This window comes from Topomyia yanbarensis, chromosome 3, assembly GCF_030247195.1.
Source record: "Topomyia yanbarensis strain Yona2022 chromosome 3, ASM3024719v1, whole genome shotgun sequence".
Classification (NCBI taxonomy): domain Eukaryota; kingdom Metazoa; phylum Arthropoda; class Insecta; order Diptera; family Culicidae; genus Topomyia; species Topomyia yanbarensis.
In genome coordinates, this window is record NC_080672.1 from 36,142,918 (window position 1) to 36,165,151 (window position 22,234).

Consider the following 22,234-nt stretch of genomic DNA (forward strand, 5'->3'; position numbering starts at 1 on the left):
AGTGGGTAGTTGAACATTTCAAGAAGAACTTCAATAGTTCAGCTAGAGACGCGGCGAAAAAATTTAATTAAGGCAAAATATTTGTGCCAGATGCCGAAAAACATGAAGGACTACACACGTGTAAAATTCAAAAGGCGCCGAATAGTGTTCCTAGTTCCGATCCTTTTTGGTGAGAACCAGTTCTCCGGTACTGTATCCCTCACTACCGGTGTTATCAGTAACATGTCGATACTAAAATGCTTTTGTCAAAAAAAATGCCAGATCGACATAAAATGTTAAAAAAATAATTATGCTTTTATTGGTTTGCTTGTAAATACTTGTACGTTTACCTGCTAATCTCGCCAAGAGCCGAAGCAAAAAAAAAACTCTGTTATAGCTATTAATTAACCAAGTAATCAAAATTTTACTGCTTTGTTGCTTATCCACTGCACAAACAGTACGGTATCGTTCCTCCGACTGAACAGTTAAATCAGGAAACTACAAGTGAAACGTGCCTCTACTACAAGAATTACCATTGCGACTGACTTTAAACAAATTCGTATTAGACCAAATGGTGGAACGGTTCGCAAAAAGTGTCAACGGCGATAAGCCAAACGAAGGTGGCTACATCGTGGGCATAATGTGGTACTTCCAACGATCATAGTAGCTTAACCGTGGCTGAAAGCGCCATTGTGAAGAATTTCATGCAACACATCAAGAACGTTTGAGCCAAGATTCCCGTGTACATGGTGATGATGAAGTCAACGTATGTCGATTCGATAATCAAACAACGCTGATTACAAACTCAGGTCAGATCCCTACGTGCCCCATTCGGATCGAGGTTAGGTACTAAGTTGGTGTTAGTTCTTTTATAGATTAATATTTAACAGCAAAGTGTATATAGGCGTGACTTATTATTGCTTACGGGAATTTGTGTGGTCATGGATGACGAAGCTAATGTAAACGCTACTGCTGGGCTTTTTTTCTTCACTGCTCGTCATAAAAATGACGTCCCTGAGTAAGTTGAAAAGCAGAAGATGTCTAAGTTTCTGTCAGAAGATGTCTAAGTCTAAGTTTCTGTCCCATCTCAAAGGACCAAAGGAGTGACATTAACCTTCTTAGCAAAGTCACTCCCAACGATTTATCATATTCCCTTCAAACGGAAACGGTTGGTACGGTTGTCCTCGTTTCTTCTTCCTTTAAGATTCAAAACTATTCGTCAATCAAATTGTTTATTATTTGAATAATTTGGTTGCCGTTTAATTTTGAAACATCTTTAAACCAAACTCTGCACAGTAGGCCTGGCCGTTTTAATATTTGCATCGCATGAAAATATGCTTCAAATATTAATGTTGACAAGAAAAACACCACAGAATAACTGTAGTGTTTTCCAGGATGCTTTTCAATACTGGCTGTGTAAGGGTTAGAATAGAATAGAATAGAATAGAAGCAGAAGATGTCTAAGTTTGCCAAAAAATACATGATTTGTCAGGCAATTTTCTCGTGTGGAAAGCGAAGCACCCCATTCGTGACAACTGAAATGGTCATGTGTACTTGAAAGAATACCTTCAAAAACGTATACTTCCTTTTCTGAAGTCTCACTATGGATTTAGGTTTATCTGACCGGATTTAGCTCCGTGACATTACTCGAAAGATGCTCTGGATTTCGTGCGACTGTATCTTAATCCCCCAAACGCAACGGAATTTGCGGCCAATTGAGAAAGACAGGTCAATCATGAAGCAAGCATACTGGAAGCATCCTAAAGAAGTATAATTAGAGTCAGAAATAAAAACAAATTTGATTTCCATATAAAAGTAGGTTGGCCCAAAAAGTTTGCTTCCTCATCTCGGATCAGTTGGCAAAAAGCGCACCGCTTGCGAACAGTATACAATCAAAAAATACTACCCATGCGACGCCGCTCTAACGTGTACGTACAACATAGAAACACAGCAACGTTCCGTTGCCCCCAACTGCGAGTGAAATGAGTGATGCACAAAATAAATTTTGTACATTGCGGGAGACTTCAATCGCGATTCACTTTTCGCAGACCCGTCTTGACCAACTGTTCCACCTCACGCACTGAATGTCTATAAAAAACAGAATTCCGAGGCAATTTGAAGAGTTTTGATACTCATATTGCTAGGACATTATTAAAATTTACAAATCATACCCTAGTACTGGAACATTACTCTGAAAAATCCGGATTACCGAAAACCAGATCCATTCTTCCGGTTTTATTTTACAGAATCAAAAAGTGGACAAGTTCCTGAATCCAAAACATCTAAAAGTGTCCAAATCGGTTTAGAGCATTTCAATTTGTGGGTACCCTCGTTGGCCTGGTAAAGGTGTTTTTTTGTTGGACACATAACTGTTAACAAACCTAGGGAAGAAATAAACAAGAAAAAAGACGGCTATACCAAAATCACACGAAAACACAAAAAGCGCCAAACATCTAATAGCGAAAATCATAGCTCTAGCAACGACGACATGGACGCAAGCACAAGTAGACGGAATTATCAGCAGGCGGCAGAAAGTTAACCTGACCATTGCTCACTACCAAGAAAGTAAATTAATACTGTTCGCCCAGAATAGATGACAGCAATAATCTTTGATTTTTTCTATTATTTTTGATGAATGGCAATCTTGGTATTAAAACCTTACTAAATTAACAAACAGGTTTACCCAAACGTTGTACATGTAATTTGATTTCGTACACAACCGACACAAAGCGTACCGGACAATGTTGTAGATTTTGTGCTACAACAACTAGCCTATTTCCTGAAAACCCAGACCACGGCATTTGGTATCTATCAGAAATATTCAGAGCATAACTGCGTACTGTCCTAATGCTAATTAAGCCCATTGTCGGCTGCTTCGAGCAAAAACATCTCTTCTAGCCATCTTGCGATGTGTTTTTAATACAGCTTTAAAAATAGCTTTCCTCGGGGGGAACCGTACTTAGCACCCCGAAGTGAATAAAAGCTGTACAAAGAAGACATACTGGCCTTGTCATTCCGGAGCATGATAAATGCTCTTCCACTCGGAATTGAAACAGCAGGGAAATGTTTGCTCATAAACCCACGGTTGCATGTAAAAACTACACCCCATCTCAACGCTACCACAGTGCATTTTATTTAAATGCTTAAAATTTTATTATGAGCCAACAACGGCCATTAGGTACGGATGTGGATGCGGATGCGGAAAGTGGCCCAGGTTGTGACGTAGGTTGGGTTGGTGGAAGTTATTAAATTGCGAATATCTGTACATACACGTTGCGTTCGTTGGTTCTGTTAGCTTAGCGGAAGCATAAGGCATAGTCGTAGTTTTTCCACCCACCTGCCAGCCCACCCAGCATACAGCGAGATAGAACGTGCTCGGAATGATGTGTGTGTGTGTGGTGATGGTGCGTTTGCTCCTTTTAGCTCGGCAATTTAGGTACACGTTGTGGGATCCAGTGGTTCGATGTAATCTGCACCACTGCCCCGAGGCAGCCTCACTGGTTTAGCATAGTTTCCACGCGTAAGAATGAAGGAATGAGTAATTACTTTCGTACGAAGAATGTGAACTCCAAAAAGCTAAGCATTCCTGTAATTTTGCAAATTTGGGGAAGAATTTTCGGGGTTTTTTTTCACTCTAAAACGAAAAGAGCACACGTTTCCTCTTTCCACCTAACTGAAAAGCACAGAAGTACCTGATCAACAACGGTTGACGGCGTCCGAGGAAGCACCTTGACGAGATTGAGTGTTTCCACTTTCACGGCACCACCGGGGCGATGGTGATCCATTTTACGTGTCATACATTCACACGAGGACCGAGGAAAACAGAGCGACACCTTAGTAAGGGTTTTTTTTTTCTACCCGAGACGGAAGCTAGTTTTTGCTTTTCCTTGCTCGGTGGATGGTGGAAATACGAAGCATATGAGCGTTTCACACTTCATCATTTTGTTTTCCACCCACTGAACTGGGTGAGTGCTGGTGGTGGCGGTGTTGGTGGGTAAGTGCGGAATCGAATGGGATCCAACGATGAAGGTTAGCGATAGTAGTTAGAAGCATGGCAGCGAACTGGAACGGAAGCAGTCGGAAAGAAACGTGTCAGTTGTAGGCCCGTATTTATAGCTTGTGGAAGCAGGACTTCTAGTTGGTTGGAAAGGGCTGGAAAAAAAATTCAAACGACTTTTGCGGTTCAACACAAAGAGTTTTGAAAATAGATCTTTCGGTACATCTAGAACACACGTTAGTTACAACGAAACTAGTTCAACTGAACACTAGTTGCTTTTCTCCACACTATCTGTAGTTTGCTTGTGCTCTTTCGCGATTGTAAATGTGACTCAGGATTGACTCGTCAATCTATTTTCATTTGTCACAGTCCCTTCTCTCAGCCAAAGCAAATAAATCAGCAGGATATGAGATAGAAAAAAACGAGGTTCCTAGGATTCCCGGTGACGGGAATGGAAATATTGTCTGATATTTGTCACCCGGCTAGGCGGTAGCCTGCATCATCCAGTTGGTTTCGTTTTTGGGAAGCATCGAAACTCGAATGCCTTTTTATTTGCTGGTTTTATCGCGTAATTTGAGAAGGCTTGGCGAGAGGAGGTATGAATTGGGTGTTGTAAAGCGAGCAAGCTGCAGTCCCCCCACAGAAATAGACACTTGTAGCGATGGATTTTGAATCAAATTTCTAGCGAATTGGGTGAAAAATTGGGGTCGACTCGTCTGGTAGGTTTTAATTCGCAGATTTAATGCACCATGAGGCGGTAATAATCAGCGGATTTAATATTATTGAAATTTGAGCAGAATGACAGTCGGCTACTTGTCAAATGATGTGCTGATTTGGTGTGAAGCAGCACAGGCTTTCAATTTTGCGGTTGTTTTTGTACCGTTTATAGGTTAGGTGTATGGCTTTACAGACTAATTTTTAAGCAGAACAAATTATTTTGTCTTCAACCGCGGTTCGGTCCGTTTGGGACTTTTTTGAAGGATTAACGATTATCGAATCCTTGAAAAGGGTCCTAAACGAACCAAAACTTAAAAATTATACTGCAAAGCCATACACCTAACCTAAAAATTGGAAACTGTCGACTCTAGTTCAAAAATATACCGTTTATATTATCGCGAATCGTAGGAATTGAGAAATTCAGATACAGGTTTCGATATTTTCTCAATACAAAAAATATCGATTCTGGGATGATTACCGGAGGTCAGTTATTTTCGTACGCGCCCCTTATCACTTATTTTTATAATCAGCTGTACTATGTTTGAAAATGAACCACCTCGGTTACTTCCTATTTTTCCCGTTTTTATTTTAATGCAAATAATTAAGCGATCTTCATTTCGTTATATTCTGAATTGCACATATTTTGACGGAAGTAATTTTAAATGTTCTTTGATTTGATGGCATTGTAAGGGAACACGTGTCCGCCGGTTGATACCAATCGAGCTGACCTTTTTTTTGACTGAGCAAACTAATTTCCTTTTTTGTTTAGTGTTTATTTGACCAACTTGGAAATTAATTCACTGGGTATTTAAAGCGCATGGGGAATACGCATGGTCTTGTCTGAGTGAATGATAACTTTTGAATTATGTATGAGGGTCTAGAATGGACATTTCGCAAGAAGAATTCAAAACCAGTTATCAATTTTCGGCAGTCATATCAGCACGAAGTATGTTTTATTGTCATATTCGTTGGTTTACTTATAATCCATTAAATCATCAATAAATTATGTTAATTGTTCTTATTGTATTACGTACTTGCATATACTTTGCACTATATTCCTGTCAATTTACCCATATTTCTTCATGAGTATAAATATATTGTAGCTTGATTATTAACGCAAAAGGTGGCAAGTTAGCTTCTTTTCGTTCTTATTGTTTTCAATTTTGTACTAGTAATTAGCGTAAAAAACCGCGCACATGTCATCGGTTGTATATCCGACATACAGAGTTAGTCGTTTTAGTTATTTCGGTGGGGATTATTTTATACCGTTTAAAATGTGTCTTAGATAGCGTAACATAAGCATCATTCATTCACGGAGGAAGAAGCCAATACTTTATTTAAATTAAAAAATAATTAATAATAATATCAAAATTTGTATACGAAAAATAATGAGTAAACTTTTAATTACATAGATGTATCGACAAATGTCCCGAGACACCAAGAGGTATCGCTATTCATTAAATTGTATTTTTTTTGAAATTCCGTGTTTCGCCGGAAAGTAGGAGCAAGGAATAACAAAATCGTTCACTTACTGTTTGATTCAATTAAACGTACGCAACTTTCCCGACTATCGGTTGTCCGGAGCTGGAGTCACTTTTTTAACAAACCGAGCATTTCAAAATTAATTCAATAAACGATAAATCTACCATAAATTCTCGGCAGCCGGCTGTCCAGAGTAACGAACACATAATAACACTACTGAGTGTTGTATAGAACGTATCACTCATTAAGGTGAATCCAGATTTGTGTAACTCTTTACCCCATCCAACTAAGAAAAACTCCATGACAACGTTTGTTACACTAACATTCCTTCCCATCCCCGATGACTGTAAGGACGTGGCCGGCGCCGTTATTGGCATTTCAAAGTATAGAACTCTCGACACGAGCACATTGAGGATGAATAGCTACTATATTCGTTGATTCTCTGTGCAATTTTGCTTCTTCGGGTCAATCACGGAGTAGCAACTACGAATTGTACGGTCATCATGCTCATACTTAAAATATCGATTTTGAGATGACTATTTGAACTGTTTCAAATCAGGCAGGTTTGGAGGTAGCTTCTAGGCATTAACTAACTTCAGAGTGACGTTCTACCAAAGCAGAAAGTGACTAGGAACTGTATCGAAAATTAGTTATAAATGTATTTCTTCTATTCATATAAAACAAATTGAAAAATTTGGAATTAAGAGCAGTTTTAGTATGTATTGTCTTTTACTTTAATATGAGTTGTTTCAAATAGAGGAATTCCACGAAGATCCGTCCGAAAATCTCAAGAGCAACTTTTCAAAAGGGCGTAAACGTTTCTACGTGTATGCTTTTTAATTTTTTTTTTTGTTCGATTACTGTATTTTATACAGCAACACTATCTGAGAACGAGTTACAGGGAATGAATACTTCTGTCTGAAAAAAATATACACTGAAAAAAATGTTGTGTTATTTTAAAAAAAAAAAAAAAAATTATGATAAAAATTTAAATTGCGAAAGAACCCATTTTTTAAATTTTTTATATTTTGTTACCAAAACCATAAAGAGAAAAGAAACATTTTGAATGTGATTGCATGATGGAGAAACAATCGGTAAAAAAGTTTTCCTAACAATAACTTCGTACATGTTTTTAAATTTCATACTAATAGACATACAAAATTGTAATTCTATTACAGAATATAATTCTAAGCACCATTTAAAATCAAAATGCATTTAACAAAAATTTTCCAAAATGCGATAGTTTTCGAGATATTTGAAATTTTGCTCCTTCAAAAACAATTAATTCGTGTAATTATGCTCTTTTTAAAAGTTATTCGCGTTACCCCATCAAAAATGTCAAAAATTTAATGTTTATCGTTTTAAAGAAGTAAAAGCAACTTTTTTAGTGTATTTGGATCCTGGAGAAGCTTTCAATAAAAAAGTTTTCCTAACAACAACTTTTGACATTTTTTATAATTCTTACTATTTGCAGCCAAAAATACAATTTTCTTTTTGAACATGATTCTAAACGCCATTTTAAATCGAAATGCTCTTAACAAAAATTTTCTAAAATGTAGTAGTTCTCGAGATATTTTAACTTTTGTTTTAACAACACAATTATTTTGTTTTATTGCGACCTTTTCATAAGTTAGTCGCATTTCTCCATCAACAATAATAGGTTTTTCAAAAGGCCCGTAAACTTTCCTGCAACTTTCTCTTTGACATCAAGGCGATATTGTGAAACATTTTAAAGTTACATGAAAACAACCAACATATGATTCAGCTATATAGTTTAATCAACAGACCCTATGGTTGATATATATTTTGGTTGCTTTCATGTAACTTTCAAATGGTTTACAATGTCGCCTTGATGTCAAAGAGAAAGTTGCACGAAAGTTTACGGGCCTTTTGAAAAATCTATTATTGTTGATGGAAAAACGCGACTAACTTATGAAAAGGTCGTAATAAAACAAAATAATTGTGTTGTTAAAACAAAAGTTAAAATATCTCGAGAACTACTACATTTTAGAAAATTTTTGTTAAGAGCATTTCGATTTAAAATGGCGTTTATAATCATATTCAAAAAGAAAATTGTATTTTTGACTGCAAATAGTAAGAATTATAAAAAAATGTCAAAAGTTTTTTTTATTGAAAGCTTCTCCATGATCCAAATACACTAAAAAGGTTGCTTTTACGTCATTATAACGATAAACATTAAATTTTTGACATTTTTTGATGGGGTAACGCGAATAACTTTTAAAAAGAGCATAATTACACGAATTAATTGTTTTTGAAGTAGCAAAATTTCAAATATCTCGAAAACTATCGCATTTTGGAAGATTTTTGTTAAATGCATTTTGATTTTAAATAATGCTTAGAATTATATTCTGTAATAAAATTACAATTTTGTATGTCAATTAGTATGAAATTTAAAAACATGTACAAAGTTATTGTTAGAAAAACTTTTTTACCGATTTTTTCTCCATCATGCAATCACAATCAAAATGTTTCTTTTCTCTTTAGATTTTTGGTAACAAAATATCAAAAAATTAAAAAAATGGGTTTTTTCGCAATTTATATTTTTATCATAAATTTTTGATTTTTTTGAAAAATAACACAACATTTTTTTCAGTGTATATTGTTTTCGGACACAAATATTCATTCCCTGTAACTTGTTCTCAGATAGTTTTGCTGTATAAAATACAGTAATCGAACAAAAAAATTTTGAAACTCATACACGTAGAAACGTTTACGCCCTTTTGAAAAATTACTCTTGTATCAAAATATTCCAATTGCCAGAGAATATCATGGAGATTCATAGAGCGAACACACCTGCAAAGTTTCGTTCGAATCGACGATGGTCATATTTTGCGGTCGGCCGGTTTCTCATGGAATCCCTCAATACTAAAAAAATATTTAGCGAATTCTCTGAGTTTAGATTTCATTCCTTTCAAAGTTTTAAACATTGGTGTCATTGCATTTTAGGACGCAATATTCCAATATTTTTTTAACTCTGGCATGGTCTTAGCTATTTTACCATCCTTCTTGAAGATACGCTTCACGGTAGGCCAGTATCGTTCACTAGGACGAAGCTGGCTGAGTAACTCAAGTAACCCTTTTTATGCACCACAAAAGATCTAAATACTGGTCGCAATGGTTCGTCTCCCACAAACAATTCTTTTATAAAGGGTCTTGGCATAATGAGCTGATGCCAAATCAGGCCAAAACAATGGTGGAATATTGGGCTTCTAGTATAAAGGAAGTATCCTTTTATGCAAACTCTCAGTGTTAACATCAGCATTTCTGGTACCTTTGATGAATGATAACTTTGGGACGCACGAGCAAATTGCCTGCCACACAAGAAATTTTTGTCCAAATTTTTCCACCTGGATTGAAGATGGTAGTTGCAAAATTTTCTGCTTCTTATATGTCCACATGTTATGACGTTTTTACATTTCTTATAAAAGAAATGTATAGAATTCGCTCAAACTTTCAAGATTTTTTCCGAGGCCCGGAGGGCCGAGTCTTATATACCAATCGACTCAGCTCGACGATTTGGGACAATGTCTGTGTGTGTGTGTGTGTGTCTGTGTGTGTGTGTGTATGTAACGGACAAATTCTCATTCGTGTTTCTCAGCAATGGCTGAACCGATCTTATCCAAACCAATTTTAAATGAAAGAACTAAAAAATAGTATGAACGCTATTAATTTGTTTTTGATTCTGATGTTTAGTTTCCAAGATATGAATGTTTGAATGCGCAAAAATGGCGTTTTTTGCAGTTTTTTTGAATTATCTGCCGAAATTGACAATATAGATTAACAATTTATATGTTTTTAGACAGCTTTAATGAATACCTTTCGAACAAGCTATAGATTGTTGAAATCGGACTATTATCAAAAGAGATATTTAACATTAAATGCGGACGAAAGATTTTTATCATTTCCCATAGCCAGAAATATGACCAAAAACATGTAATCTATTATTAACGACAAAACGGCTTATTTTAGGTCAATAGTATCTTCGGAGAATTTAATGGAGGCAATATGCCCTTTCTTTTGGTATTGTGCTTTTGCTGATTAATCCCCCTATGAGTGAGATATTTTCACAAATTTTTTTGGAAGTGATTATATCGAAATGATGCCTTCAGCAAATTTGTAGCTCTTACTTTTGCGAATAACTTTACTGAAGACTTCAAATATCTATTTTGAATACTTTAAAAGTTATGGCTTGTTGTTTGTTGATTACTCTTTGTCGCCTATTTATTGTTCAATATAGTAATAATCCATTGAAATAAGCCAAACATTATTTCGATAAAACGAATTTTGTATTTCATTTTACTATCTACAACCGCTAGAAATAATCACCGAACACTTCCAAGTTGTCTGGAAGGAACTTGATAACTTATCAGTACAAAAATGTTCATTTGTGCGAACCTTCTGACTGTAATTTTTCCAACTTATAACCATCGGATCGATCTGAAACATATCGGAAAATGAAAAGCGAAATAAATAACTCCAAGCAACGGCGTAGCCAAGAGAAGGTTTTGGGGTTTAACACCATACAACCCCCCTCCCCCCTCCACCACACCCAAAAAAAATATTGGATTGAAGTTGAAAATTTATTGATGCAGACTGATTTAATTCAATATTACAATAACAATTATCTGATCCGTAGATTGATAACCTGTTGTTGTAAACATCATGAGGACTTTTGATAAATTGTCGGAATGGGGTCCTGATATGTAACTGATCTCTTGGTCTTGATTTCACAGTTATCTAATAGCATCAATATCAAATTTCTGCCTGAAAACATTCCAATAGAAAATTCCAGAGTTCTGTAATCAATCATAATCCTCAGATTTATTTTCAAATTGATCTCGTTTTTGTAGAGATGTACTGTAATAAGGGTCTTTATTTAATAGGAAGCGAAGTTAAAATTGATTTAATGTCTATGAAACATAGAACTGCTCACCAAAAAATGCATAAATTTCAACATTTGCTAAAAATGTTTTTGCCTTTCTCATTCACTCTAAAATTCGTCGATCTAATCCCGACCGGGAGGGCCGAGTGTCATATGCTAATCGACTCAGTTCGTCGAGATCGGAAAATGTCTGTGTGTGTATGCATGTCTGTATGTATGTGTGAGTATGTGTGTATGTGGAAAAAAAATATGACCTCTGTTAATCAGAGATGGCTGGATCGATTTGCACAAAGTTAGTCTCAAATGAAAGGTACAATCTTCCCATCGGCTGTAATTGATTTTTTTTATTGATTGGACTTCCGGATCCGGAGTTACGAGTTGAAGAGTGCAATCACGCAGCAAATTCCAATATAAACTGAAATGAAAAATTTTCAAAATCAAATTTGTATTTTTGATGCCAAATGACATTATAATGCATGAAACATTGAGATTTGATGTAAACTCGAAAAAATTACGTTTGACAAAAATTGATTTTTTTGGACTTTGGTACTTTTTTGCTTGTTACTATTTTCTGAAAAAATAATTCTGCATAATTTTAAAATTTCAAAAATTACGGTTTCAGAATTATGCCGTTTAGACATTAAGATCGATTTTCACCAAACCCCCACCAATTGTAAAATTGGTATTGTGAAAAAACGTAAGGGCGATACTTCAATGCTGATAGGTGGGACCAAAAAAGTAAACAATCGCCAAAGGGACTATATACTATATATACAATCATTTTGTCAATTTCAATAGCAAACACAAATTTTAATTTAATAATTTCAAATACTTCATGAAGTTTTGGGTTTCGATCACTGAATCATGCAATCTAGGATGTAAAAAACACAATAGTTCTTAAATAGGAAATAAAACCAAGTCTAAAAATATGCACTGTTGATTTTCTTTGAATGGTGGGTTTTTTCAAAAAAAAGCGTTGATTTCTTAATTCTCAGTCGCGTTGGAAATTTGAGTAAAGTATAAACTTTAAATCGATTAAAACAAATCGATTTTTTTTTTGGTTCAGTACAATATACATAACCCCTTTAGAAAAATCAGTTTTCCCACCACAATGCATTGATTGAGGAATTTAGATATTTTATTAACAGAGCATTAGCAATAATTCGTTTGTATGTCTATTTTATGGGCCATTTTTTCGCCTTCCCATTGATTTGGTTTGAGATTTCTAGCACTGATGTTGTCCTATGCTGATTTGAGTGATTCTCTGAGTCCTGCCACTATCCCATGTAGTATGTGTTATCAAAAACATCGCGAAGCATCAAGTTCTAAATGTTCTCAAACGATATAATATCCGAAGAGAGTGATAAGAGTTATAAGAAATGTCTCATCACACTGTTAGGTGGATTAATAACGTTTTTAATCTTTTGGACCACTCCTACATTTTTCACCAAATTACGAAACGATTTATTTCGATTGATGAATTTGACTACCTTTCGGTCCAAATTTGGGACAGCCGGTGCTGGTTTTCTTCCTTCTTCCCAGTAGATCATCAAACGAATAGTGTTCCCCAAGTTTGTTCATAATCGATTTCACAGTTGTGTGATAAATATCGAAGCGTTTTGCTAAATTATTTGTCGTGACACCTTTCATACGAAGACACGTGTCCACGATTAACATTTTAGTCCTTTTTGGAATTTGGACCTTTAGAAAACTTAAAATAGAACAATCAAACAGTTTCTGAATTTTTGAGTGATATAACTGGTTTCAACTTATTTTCGATACCTACCTTATCTTGGTGTTGACCATCGTGACAAGCCTTATAGGGTTGAAACTTTTGTAGCTTTGTTGACATCTATACGTTTACCAAGGCAGTCTTGTTTATAGAGTTTCGAGTCTATCGTTTTGTTATTACTGATAGGCTTAATTTTAAATCTGCAGCTGAAAATTTCTGGTCAGTTCATTTAAATACGAGAGAATTTACCTGCAAAAATTGAAGTTTCTGCGGACATAACGTCGTGCCAGATGACTATTATGTCGGGGAATCCCTCTGAAATTCATCTTGACATAGGTTTTGCCATCCAAGGCATCCTCTGTACTTTGTCAGAACCCGGTCGTAGAAGTTGCAGGCACATGTTTTGACCATTCGATTCTGCATCATCGTCCTGTGTGGTTTCTTGGAGGTAGAGAATGAACGGTGATAAGCTCGCAGACGGATCCTCGTGGCGGTACTACGGCTGGTACCGTACTTTTTATAACATCATGGTACTAGAGTCCTATGTTTCTGTTGAACCCTCTCAACACCTTCCTGTTTAGCTGCCGATCCAAAGTTTGCTTTGAACCTTTCTGTCCACACTCTTTCGATCGCGGAACTACTCGAAAACATTTCCTACGATAGAAACGGTAATTTTCAACCTTTTCGCGATTTTTTACAATAATTACATCGGAGTTTTGATGTGAGTGTGCAGGATAAATTTTCTTTTCTCATCATTCATCTAGTACTACTTATTTTAAAATAGTACATATCGAGACGATATTTTCACCACTGCAAACCAGATATGATCAAAATAAATTGTTGTCTAAAACCTTCCTATCCTGCTAAGATAAATTTAAAAAAAGAAAAAAGTCTCGAAAACCACGAAACGGTCTGATGCTCGAGAAAAAAGTTATTATGCAGAAACCGATTGAAGCTCTGACGATTGATAAAATATTCATTTTTTCTAGCACCACTGCTGTTGGTTGTCCAATTATGCGCAATTTTGTTTTAATCCTCTCTTAACGTATCTAAATCGTTTATCTATACTATTTGGTTACTTCGCAAGATTTTGAGGGATAATTTAAGGCTTATTTTGTACATAATAAGAGAAAGTTAAAAATTTTGTATATAATAAAACCGTCAGAAGCAGTGATGCTATGAAAAGTGAAATTTTCATCAATCTTCAGGGTTTTTGCTTAATGACTTTTTCCACAAACATCAGATCGTTTTGCAGTCTTCTAGACTTTGTTTCATTGACAAATTTCCTATAAAAATATCAGATATCTGTTTATTTTTAGGAGATAACGGGCGACTCTTGGAAGAATTAATTTGCAAAAGACAATTTTCCCATACGAAATCCCATGTAAACTTTAAACCGTGTGCGCAAAAATATAGTTTCACCGATCGAGCTAAAAATTTGCAGAGTTATTCTGGGAGCTAAATGGGACCCAAAAAGTTATTCGGAGTCAAATTTTATTTTTTTCATATCCATGTCCCACATTGCACAGGCTTTCATTTTTGCGATTGTGTTGTACCGTTTATAGTACCGCGAACCGTAGGAATTGAGAAATTCAGATAAAAGATTCGATGTTTTTTATTTACTAAGAATATCGAGTCTGAGAATGACTATTTGAAATGTTTCTATGCATTTCTCTAGGAATTCTTGCTTATACAGTTTCAAGTTTTTTTGTTATTACTGGTAAGCTTAATTTTGAATCCGCTGTTGTGTATTCCTTGTCAGATGATCAAATTTCGAGCGAATTTATTTGCTAAACCTAACTTGCAGTATCTGTGGACATCACCTCGTACCATGATCATTTAAAACAAATATTGGTCTCCCACGATTGCAACGTTTCACGGCGTTCTAATTTTCAGAAAGTGCCCTTTGATGTTTTTCACGGATGAAATTTTTTGAACTTGGACCATTTTGCATAACCCATTGATCTTGTCGGATTGCGTTCAAATTTTGCGTGGAGACTTTCTTCTAGGTGCTAAAGCTTTTAAGGTGTGTGCTGTTACTAGAACCCCAGTGAACAGTCGTTTGCTTATGAGCACAAGTAGTGTTTGAATTCAGCGTTTGTTTGCTGATTAAATCGGCTGCCATACACTAAGGTAATTTAACAAACAATTTTTCTGAGCGTAAAATTTAACCACGAATTATTTTTTTGAACACCGATGAAAGCAGAAATAAATAAAATAGTGATACCCGGATAATCACTACGGCACAATTGAATCGTTACTTTAATCAGCTTACACTGCTCATCACTACCTAGTATATTCTGCCACGGATGCAAAACCGCAAGCATCCACAATTAAATCTCGGAAGGCTGTCGCAATTAATTACAGGCAAATATAAATCAACTACCCGATTGCTACGGAGATTTGATTTTATCCTACCATCACTCTGTTTGATTGTTTGATGGTAAGATTGTTGGTGAGGATCCATTGAATGGCCGATTTGATTTTTTGTAGGATTTATGTTTGAGCCATTCCACTGAGGTAATCGATGCTGGTTGACAAATTCAGTTTTGGTTGAACCCGTTCAGCAGTTATATCAATTTATTTAAAGAGCATCTTGCGATATATTTGCTTTATATGAAGCCACGGCTATCTTTCCAATATGCATCCAAGGTTTAGTTCCCAAGCTGAGATAAGCGATATCAATCCATTGTCCATAATACAATAAAATGTGTGCAGCCATGCAGTGGATCAAGTCCCTTGTTCTCACTGGAGCAGAGTAATTGCCTTTGCTGAAAATAAGTATTAGTTTCCTTTTTCTTATTTTTTCTTGAACAATTTCAGTGAATTTTCGATCCATTCTCGGTTACATAACGTGCTGCCCTCGTCAACAGATGGCCGGGAACGATAAGTCACCTAATATTGGCATGGAGATCATGAATGTTGCCAAAGCTGATTCCCCTGACTCTTGCAATAGTCCTCGAATCAAATAAACTGATGGGTTCCCAAGATTTTTTTCCCCGGTTGCTATCAAGACCACACGTGTTTGAACAAACAAAATACGTGATATAATGACCACGCAAACAAAATTGCTTGTTTTGAACTGGATTGTCGCGTCGACGTTCCCGCCCAGGTTGTGGAGATTGATAGTGTGGGAACCGAACCGAAGTTCGCTGTTTCAACATGTGAAGATTCTTAATAACAAGCAATCTTATTTCTTGTTTTTTTTCAATCAATATTTAGTTACAGCTTTCATTTATATTTTCTTGCTTCGACTGTCTGTTCATTAGAGATTTTTTACCAAGGAAAGTTACGAAAAGTTTAGAACCTGGGCACCAGGAACAGGCATGATATCTTAGCAATTGCAAAAATGCGACGAGTAAATCTGTTCTTTATTAGACTCGCTTCGGACTTCCTTCACCAGGTGTTCTCTTGCCAGTTATGTCCTCCTGGACAAGGTTTGTTTACATGTTCGCCTGTGTGTACCGCGGGTTATGAACTACCTCAATTACTAAACTAAAAAATACCTTTATGCTCGTTGGATTTTATGTACGCCTCTTTTTATTTGGTTTAGTTATCGTTTTGCCTTTCTCAAATAAAGAAAGGCTATGCAATCACTCCAAAAATCGATTTTCAAACCGACGCCATTGAATTTTTAGTTGATCGGACTTCCGGTTCGGTTGGCCTTTTGAAGTTAATATTCCAACTTTTATTCATTTTTTTAGTTTTCACATTATATTTAACGTTTGGTAGACAACCTTATTTTCATATTTTTTCGGTGCACCATATAAACAACACCTTTTGTACATTATATTTATGTAATTAAATGGTAAGGTTTTCCTTTCAAAACCGCGGCACGTATAAACGATCTAAATAGTCAATGGACATACTCGTCGCTGTTGTGCTATCTTATGACAAACGCCATTTTGGGGTAAACTGAGTTAGATATGCCACATTACTTGTTTGAAAAATCTCTACAAAGTGGCGTTTTCAGAATTTTGAAATTCTACTTGGTTACTTAGATATAGCTAGAAACATGATAAGAAATTGTGAGTTTTTTGCTTCAAATCACTATATCTAGGAATTGGCTCAAGTTATATTGAAGTTTTAGACGGTTTTATGTGTGAAAATGTCTGAGCAACACAATGGCATAAACATTTTCGAAAGAAAATTATACGAGTTGTGAGAAAAACACAGTTTTAGTTTTGAACTGGAAATAAAATATATTTGGCAACACTGTAATCAAGAATAACCATTTTTTCTAGATTCCCTGACTCATTTCCTTTAAAATGCATTTCACCGAATGTTTATAGACCATATGAACCCAAAGATATGAATAAAAGTTAAAAATTGATGTTTTTTTCTATGGAAAATTTTCCATGCACGATTATGACACGTCATACAAATTTTGTCATCAATACACGCCTATGACACGTGTGAGTGCGACTTTTGTTTACATTCATAGTAAAAACTCGCAACATAGTCAACCGATCTTCGTAATATTTGAGAGATTAATGCAGAACAGATAGAAGCATCAATTGTCTTCTTTGGATTGTTTATACCATTTATAGGTTTCAAGATATTCAATCTCAAACTTTAAAAATCGTTTTTCTCGAAATGTGCTAAATGGCGCTTGTCATAAGATATCACAACAACGACGATACATGGATTTACGCTTGAAGTCTGGTAGAAAACCCATCTAAGACCGCATACCACATCCAAACCGTTATAAATTTCGATTCCTTCAATGAAATATTTTCAAACTTGCAGCGGATATACTTGATTACTATATATTTCGAATGTCATGTACTAAATAAGTAGACAAAAAATATTTGTTTGTAGAGATAGGACCAAACCCGTGGGTGTTTGCTGGTAGCCTTATGAAACGTGTCATAAAACTTCAAATTGCAATTTCTCTCGAATCCCTCGATGGATCATTTTGAAATTCACTGAGAAGATGCTTGAATACTGTATCTTTCGAATGCCGTATGACAAATTTATGGTCATTTTTTTGTTAATAACGGTTTTAGGAACACCGTGATATTGGATCATAGCTTTGATAAATGAGAAAGGCACAGGTGTTTTTTGATAGGATACATCTGCAGGATCGCCAACTTCGCTCGGTCAAACGCTATTTGGTTGACTAATACTCGATTTTAGGGTCGATTCCGCCGAATAGGTCATTTGGTCAATTGGAATAAGTTCAATTGGCTGAAAGCTTTTGGTCCGAGGGATATTTAGCCGAAAATCTTACTTAGACGAAGGGCGATAAACGTAATAGAGAAATACGAATAAACAAACTAGTAAGTAACGAATATGATTTTTGTCTCAAATTGAATATTGTTAATTTATTCTTGTGTTTATAATATTTATAGCTATTAGTTTAAACATTCTGTGGGTTCCTTCTTTGAAACATGAGCTGTTTTTTCAAAAGTCTTTCTTTAGTCTACAAGAAAATTGTTCAATATTTTTCATATTTTGCATTTATATACGCGTAATGTTTTAAAGAAATGTTAATTTATTTATATGTTATTTGTAACTCAGATATCCTACATCGGTAAGGGACCATCCATAAATGACATAGCATTATATAGGAAAGGGGGGAGTTTTGTATTTTGTAATGATGTGTGACGACAGGGGGTAGGGTTTCATGTCCTGCTACGTAGCTTTTTTAAAGGGAGATATGATGCCATGACAATCTTACTCGTTTCATCAAACTAACATTGCATTTTTATTTTTTTTAATTAAAAAAAAATATTTTTACCTGGACAAGGGGGGAGGGGGTGTTACCGTCAAGCTACGTAATTACCAAGGGGGTATTCAGAGGTTTGTGACGAAATGCTACGATGCTTTTTATTTTTTTTCCAAAAATGATCTAGACTGTCTTTTGAAAAGAGTCAAACTTTTTTTACCATTTTTTTCAAATGGCTCTAGTCTAAAAATGACAAATCCTACAAAAAATGTTGTAGGAATGATTTTCACAAAATAAGTTAAATTTGAGTAAAAATAAAATTCTTCATTGGCTCCTACACTGAAAAAAATCGATTTTAATAATAAAAGTCGATTTACAAAAAAAATCTTTGATTTGGATGAAATTTTGTTCCAAGATAGGTCATTATGTTCCCTTTCTACCGTTGAAAATTCAAGTTGGGTGCTCTTAAGGAAAAAAGTTACTTTTCCTTATCCAAACTGAAATTATTTTTTCAGTGTATTTTTATCGAAAACTAAACCAATGAAAGTCATAATCCAATTTCCCAACTGCTAGGTACCTGATGCAAGCAAAAAGTCGTGTACGAAGAAGTATCTTGTCTATGTACCCGCCCGGGAAGTAGAGATTGATGGTGTAGTCTCTCTGTTGGAATTGCGAAGTATGGCGTTCACTCCTTCAAGAAACCAGTGAAAATTCTAGGTCGCAACCAATTGCGTTCAGTACAAATCAAGGAATATATAAAAACAACTTATGTTCATCAGCCTCATTTCAACCCTTTCGCCGAATTATTTGGACGGGACCAGTCTATCTGTTCGCCTTTTTGTGTCGCGAGGCACGAACTGCCGTTGTTGCAAACAATTGGGCCTATAGTTTTCTCTTCTAAGCTTCCTCGTAAAGGCCTAATGGTGTCCCTTGAAGGGTGCTGTTACAAAGCCGACGTAAGTGGTTCCTGGTCTCGGTAATCTTAGAAACTAGCAGGAGTTTCCACATGGGACATCGGAAACCCCAAGTATCCCTATATTACAGTCCCTACTTTTTTCCCCCAGGTTTTACACAATGCATTTGCACTACGATTAAAGGTCAGACGAAACGAGTACCCGACGCAAACAACCGTGAACAGTCGTACTTCGTGGTGGGTAGAGATTGCTTAGAATTGTACGCGAAAGGAACTTTTTAACGTCGAATCGCCCGAATTTTTCCCAATTTACGCGATACTACAAAGGCAAATGAAAAACTTGATGAAAGCTGAAAAATGCGATTATTGGCACCGGTCCGTCGATGGATTAACGGACAGATCATCATAGAAACAATATTTCGTCTGGTGGCGAGGGCCTACGTTGTGTATTCGAGTCATCGTGTGATTGGAATACACGGAACGTTCGTCATATAATGACAGCTATGCATCACTTTTATGCAAATTATTATGGCAGTAGTGGTGAATGTAATTAAAAAGAGGCTTTGCTGCCAACATTCTCCCCACAAAATTGATGGTTTTATATTTACCTATCAACGACTATGTCCACATCGTTCGTTTGATGGAGCATGGAAAGCACACTTGGAAAAACATGGAAGTTTTTTAGTACTTTATCTGAAAAATCATAGCAGATTACCTTAGTTTGAGTTCTTTCGCAGTGCTCCATTCCGGGTAATGAGAAGGTGGACAATTGGATTAGAATGATAATGAGAAGATGGACATTTAGGCATTAGAAGGTGATATTTATGAAAGGTCGTGTAGCTTCAACGAGTTTTTAAATATTTCGAAAATTGGCTAATTTTGTGCAGCGATGGAAGTTTAGGAATTCCAAAGGTATCAACAAACCTTGGTCCAAAAGAATGGATGAGGGTCATAACTTAATTCGGGTGATATCTCGGGTCATGTACAATCATTATGCGTAGAATGCCCATCTCCGGCGTATTGAGGTCATGGAGAGCGGTCTCTGCGCTTGTGGTGGCGGTTATCGCGATATTAACCATGTTGTCTGGTCGTGCGCTAAGTATTTTGGTACCAGATTTCCGTTAAACGAATCCCTTCGGCCTCGTTCCCGTCCAGTCCGAGATGCTATACCACATTCGTTACTGATATTTTTTGCATGTATCAGGCAACTAGCAGTTGGGAAATTGAATTCTGAGCTGATTATGACTTACATTGATTCAGTTTTCGATAAAAATACACTGAAAAAAAATTCAAGTTTGGACAAGGAAAAGTTTTTTCAAATATTTTTGACGTAGGACTACGTCTTTGTTTTCGATATAGGGGTGCACGTTGCAAATTCTACAAAAATGGTATGTAACGAAAAATGGTCCAATTTTAAACGCATATAATTCAGCCATCTCACGATAAATTTTCAAATTTTTTGTGCATATCGCCCCGAAATACTTCTAAGAATAGATTCCAATAGATAAACCCAATGATTTTTGATATCATGGCATTAAAAATTTAAATAATGAACAAACTAGTCAAAATATCGCGCATTTACACACAGAAGATAGCGCTTCTCTAGTCCAGCACGACAGATTTGTGTACCTAGCGCGCTACGCTTCTATGAATGACGTCATCATCGACTATTTAAACGGACGGATTTCGCCAGAGCAGCTCAGTTGCCTGTTGAACAGCAGGCGAAGCAGATCACTGCGCTGTGTGTTTCCACAGCCAGTGTAGCTGATTTAGAAGTCCGTTACACTGCTTGTGGAGGTACGCTACCCAGTGAATGCGAATGAGCTTGCCCGTATGCTATCTTTTGTGTTGTGCTCGTTTCCAGCACACTTTTATGTATAATTATTCGTACACAAAATAGTTTGTACATGCGACTCCATTTGCAAACACGGTTAACATAGTATCGTGGTATTAGTTGTCTCTTTCGCTCTATCCATCATCATCAGCGTTGATTCATTTTGCTTTGTGCTAATGTTTGAGGCGAATGCGTAGGTAGGTAGATCTAATAAATTGCACAACGAAAGTTTATTATTTACGTTCGATCAATTCATAGATTCATTTCCCCAGCACGTGATTCATTTCCACTCAGCCTATAGTAGTATTATAGGTATATACTACAAAAACGCATCTTGTCCATATAGAAAATTGTTTTCGATTCTTGTATATTTATAGTTTCGATATATGATTAAGACCTTCTCTATATTTGTATGCGTACTCTAGGAAATAATGGCAAAATATAACTAGAATGCTTGGTCTATACATGAAATGTGATTATATCTGAGATCTTCTTAAATAAGTTTAATCGGATTCGATCACCTACTACAAATGAAATGACCTTATAACCAAGAAGGTTTGGTTCAATATGTAATATTCGATGTTGATTGGTTGTGATTAAACCATAAGTAAGAAATATGTTTGATTTATTATTACTATGAATGTAATAAGAAAATAAATATTTTACATTAAGGTTGGGCAGAGAAAGGGTAAAATTCGCAAACGAAAAAAAGCAGTTTTTTCCAAACCGTATGTCAGATCTTCATAAAAATAAATCAGCAGTACTGTAACAACATTCTACATACGCTGATTGATCTTTAGGAAGATCTGACGTACGGTGTGGAAAAAAACTGCTTTTTTCGTTTGCAAATTTTGCGCATTCTCTGTCCAATCTTAAGTATAGTCCTACGTCTACAGCTCGTGCAACCCCATAGGGCTGCCCCTTGTAGTTTTTTTTTTCTTGAAGGTGCCCAACTTGAATTTTTGACGGTAGGTAGGGAACATAATTACCTATCTTGGAACAAAAT